The sequence below is a fragment of the Takifugu flavidus genome, unplaced genomic scaffold (assembly GCF_003711565.1).
Source record: "Takifugu flavidus isolate HTHZ2018 unplaced genomic scaffold, ASM371156v2 ctg894, whole genome shotgun sequence".
Taxonomy (NCBI): Eukaryota; Metazoa; Chordata; class Actinopteri; order Tetraodontiformes; family Tetraodontidae; genus Takifugu; species Takifugu flavidus.
This window is the reverse complement of record NW_026622504.1, coordinates 1-4,395: the sequence shown is the minus strand read 5'-3', so window position 1 is coordinate 4,395 and position 4,395 is coordinate 1. Positions and strand designations below refer to the sequence as shown.

At 42.6% G+C, this 4,395-nt stretch overlaps 1 long non-coding RNA gene across 2 annotated transcripts; it reads right to left on the bottom strand.

The window, feature by feature from the left end:
• Positions 1–1,056: 1,056 nt before the first annotated feature.
• On the bottom strand, positions 1,057–4,042 carry LOC130521346 (uncharacterized). 2 transcript variants are annotated; one of them, XR_008949293.1, is made up of 5 exons: positions 3,502–4,042; positions 1,995–2,532; positions 1,845–1,933; positions 1,677–1,748; positions 1,057–1,583 (listed from the first exon to the last, which is right to left on the bottom strand). It is a non-coding gene; the product is annotated as an uncharacterized LOC130521346 (long non-coding RNA). The 2 variants fall into 2 exon arrangements; XR_008949292.1 differs by having other exon boundaries at positions 1,845–2,532.
• Between the last annotated feature and the right edge of the window lie 353 nt (positions 4,043–4,395).

Here is a 4,395-nt window from a genome sequence, read left to right as displayed (position 1 = left end):
AGTGTTGAAATTAGGCCAATAACTTGACAGACCTTGCAGCGGAGTTGTGAGGAAAAGATAAAATACTGGCCACGGATGCCGACGATCACTCGAGGTCTTCCCACGCCTGCAGAGACCACATGAGGACGAGGACAGCTATGGAGGCATGGCAGGATGTAATTGTTCCTCAACCTAACCATGATGTGGCTCTCTGGCTTCCAAATGAAAAATGGATGGAGCTTGACAAATTTGGGGGATGGGGGCTCGGCCACCGTGTCCAGTAGCTCCGGTTGAGGAGGAAGACGCCAAAGAGAAATTGCATTGTTCATCAGCGCTAAATTTTAAAAAAAGGAAACATACCTGAGGTTGAGTGGGGCTCCTCTACCTTTGTGAGACTCCCTGTCTCTGTGACCAGGAAGGCCAGCTTGTAATTTTCAAAAATGAAATTACTTTATTTAATGCAGCTGCAGTTGGCAGAACACTTGATTGAACAGAATTACAATGTTTTTACCATCAACTAGTGATGCCTGTAGTTCAGTGGTATCTCCAGGTGGGGGTTTGGAGCATGTGGCAGATGGAACTAAAAAGACAACATTAGTTTAGTCGGTTCAGATTCAATGAGTTGTGAAGACGCCGTTATTAGTAGACATTCAAGCAGCCTTATCGTTACTCCTCCTGCTTTTTAGGATTTTACATAATTAAAATTATAATCGTCTCATTCACACCAATTGAAATGACAATATTAATCACCGCTCTCAAGGCCGAGCAGGAGGAGCATTGTGACTTGGTCAACAAACATGCATTCGCGTGTTAGTACCCCGTGCATCTAAACCAGGGGTGGGCAAACATTTTGATTCGTGGGCCACAATGGGTTCTAACATTTGACAAAGGGGCCGGACCAGGAGCAGATGGATGGATGGAGTGCTTTGGTAACCTCACCTCATTGAGAAAAAATACACATCTTGGGATATGGAGAAAACGTGCTTTAATTTCAAATGAAAATGAAGAGACAAAATATGACTTTGGAATGAGTCTTAAAACACTTAAAATCAAATGAATAAAATGTGCCTTTTTAAAAAAAAAAAAAACCATTTCTGTTTTAAAGCACTGAAAGTTCTGTTATCCTCCAGGATATCACCGTCACTCTCCTCCTGACTGTCTTTTTTCTAGTGGGAAAACACCAGAATTGCAGTGAAAATTTAACATTAACAAGGTTTATTCATTTAATTTTTCAAGTTTGGCGGGCCGGATTAAAACGTTTAACGGGCCGCGTGTGGCCCCCGGGCCTTAGTTTGCCCATGCCTGATCTAAACTGTTTTTCTACGAAGCATGCAACGAGAACAAAAACAAACACTTACCCTCCTCATAGTCAATATAAGTTCATCATTGTACGGATCAATTCATAGTCCTTACGACGGTTATTATCACACCAACATACGAAGAGAACATTAAAGAAACTCGGAAGAACACAAAAATAAGATAAGTTTCAGGTTTGGAGAGGAATTCATCATGGAAAGGAACGAAACTCCAGCTCTGAAACCTATTTTTCAGAAACCTGTTTCTGCTCCTGGTAGCACTCTCGGCTGCTGCTACTGGCATAACATCTGCACAGAGATGAAAAGAAAAACAATAGAAATCAGATACAGCATGGACTTTGTTTGTCTGACATGAAACAAATGTGGTAACAGTTTATTTACAGCTCTGGACTTGCAGATCAGAGGTATCGCTGCTCTGCATCTCCCTTTCCATCTCTACATCCTCCTCCATGGCTGTGTTAAAGACAAAAATACCAGCTACAGGTTATTAGTAGAAAAGAAAAAACCTTTTCCCAAAGTTGAACTTGTCACATGAAGGAATTAGCATACCCAGGGGCTCAGCTGGGGCCTTCATGGGATGCTCAGCAGGTGTGGAAGATGTGGTGGGCTGCTGCCTCTTCAGCAGGTTCTGCTGCAACCTGAACATTCATGTAGCTAGAACGCAGCGCTTGCCTATGACAAAATCAGCATAGCTATCACCTCTGCTGTCCCAGATCTCCTTCCACGTGCTCTTGGCTCGGGCACCAAATCCAACCAGCTGGTCGTCTTCAGATGAGACAGTCACTCCATCCTCTCTTCTGGCGTGAATTGTGAAGGATTTCTTGGAAACTGAGGGCATAACGCACAAATGACTGTAGGCTGTCCTTATTGTGGCTTTCAGCCATACAGAGACCTGCTGCTTTCTCGTTCTTCATATTCTTGATCAGATACACAGTGTATCCTACGTCATTCTGCAAAAGCCATCTGAATTACTTCCCTTTATATTTACCAAACTGCAGGACATTCCGTCTCGCAGCACCTCCATCTTATCTGAGGGTTCCCCTCCTCTTTGTGGGATGATGGCCAAAGCATTCTGCCGTACGAGGTCCTCCCTCATGGCCGCAGACTTGTCCTGAGGAGTAGAACTCACCCGTTTGGCTTCATCAGATGGCTCCTGCAGGAGAAACCCAAGAGGCCCCTTGCGGAACACGACCTGAAGTTTTCCAGGGAAAAAGGCGACTTGCTTCTGCATGTTGAGCTGACAAAGGAAAAATGTCTATTAATTTTCTCATTTTTACTAGTAAGACAGTTCCACTCATAAAACAGTTCCACACACTTTTCAAATCACACCTGATAAATGTGATCAAAGGAATCTTAGGCCAGTAAAAGATGAAGTGTGGTACCATATGTAAAGCTGTGTGTGTGTGTGTGTGTGTGTGTGTACACATGCATTTATCATGTAGGTGTGAAAGTGTAAGATCAAGGTTGTTGGGGTGTCGATTCAGGAGTTCAGAAGGTCAGTACCTGGTGTGTCTAGGTAGGAAAAGACTAGAAAGAGATGTGGAAAAATACTGTGGGTATTGGGGGGGTTGTGTGGGTGTATGTGTGAGAAAATGTTGGGGGGGGCACAGAGACCGACAGACCAATAAGTTTAAATTCTGATGTGTAGAATGACAATATTCATTCATAATTCAAGACTTTATAACAATTCTTTACTTACGATGCAGAAGCACATCGTTTAAAACCCAACTACCGAGATTTCAGTGCCACGACAAGTAAATTGGTTACTTGAATATAAAATGTTAATTTAAGACAAGCAACAGATAATATTGAATTATAATCTCAACGCAACCTTGGCGTTCCATTGGAGCGATCTCGCGATACATAGTTTGGTCTGCACGTTCATATTTCACTGTAATTGGTCTTTAGCAGTCACCGAGGGTGGAATAAAATGTTGACAAAGTTGGCGATGAGTGGTTTTCAACTGTCAAGTTATTGGATTTATTTCAACACCTTCCCAACTTGAAATGGCCTGGTTCCATAAACCCCAAAGGACGCTAGAACAACTCTTCAGTTCCAACTCAATCTTTATTTTATTTTCTTGATTGTTTGGTTGGCATTAGGTTGAAAACCTTCACGATACAAAAAGAAACAATTCAGCAAACAAACTATTCAAACACAAATATCTCCACCATCAAATATCATCAAATCAAAGTTTCTACCATACCAGTGATGTCTTTGGGAGGAACCCAAATGTGTTGAAATTGCCTTCTACTCTTGTCAGTGTTTCTATGTCCATCTCCAGTGCAGAGTGAGTGCTGCTTTCAGTGCAGGAACACCTCCCAGGTGTCCCCACTTCAGTGATTAGCAGCCTGCTCTGCTTTGCTCAGTGATGCATTCTGGGATTTGTAGTAGTGATGCGATGAACTGCAGGATCAAGGGATTTTTTTTCCCTCTCTGACATTTATCTCAACAATTATTTAGTCGTAATATTTAATTCCTGTACATAGTTTAGGATTTAATGTTGTACTGATATTTAATGTTGCACTATTGTACATAGTATGAGATTTAATGTTGCACTATTGTACATAGTATGAGATTTAATGTTTCACTCCTGTACACAGTTTGAGATTTAATGTTGCACTATTATACATACTTTTGAGATTTAATATTGCACTGAGATTTAATGTTGCACTACTGTACATACTGTATTTTTGAGATTTAATGTGACATTGTCCATCAGTCTGCGGCCGATCCTAACAACTTGCTCCACCCCACAACCAGGTTTCACATATCCTGCTATGTGAAGCATCTGGTAAACCTGTTGAACACCAGTTCTTCTCTGAACACCAGCCCAGAGAAGCTCCTGGAGACCCAACAGCTGTGGTACTCCTTGACGTAGAGGAGCAAAACAACCAGCGTTCCTGTAGTCATCATGGAGACAGCTGTTGTCACTCCTCCCACAGCCGCCCTGCCCAAGCCTCTGATGCAGGACTCCATTGAAAAAATTGTGCAGGGCATTCTAGAGAAGCAGCAGCAGCAGCACCGACCAGAGCAGAAGAGGAGACAGACAAAAACCTCTCTCGCCTGTGGACAGCCCAAGTCTCGGTATGGGACTGAT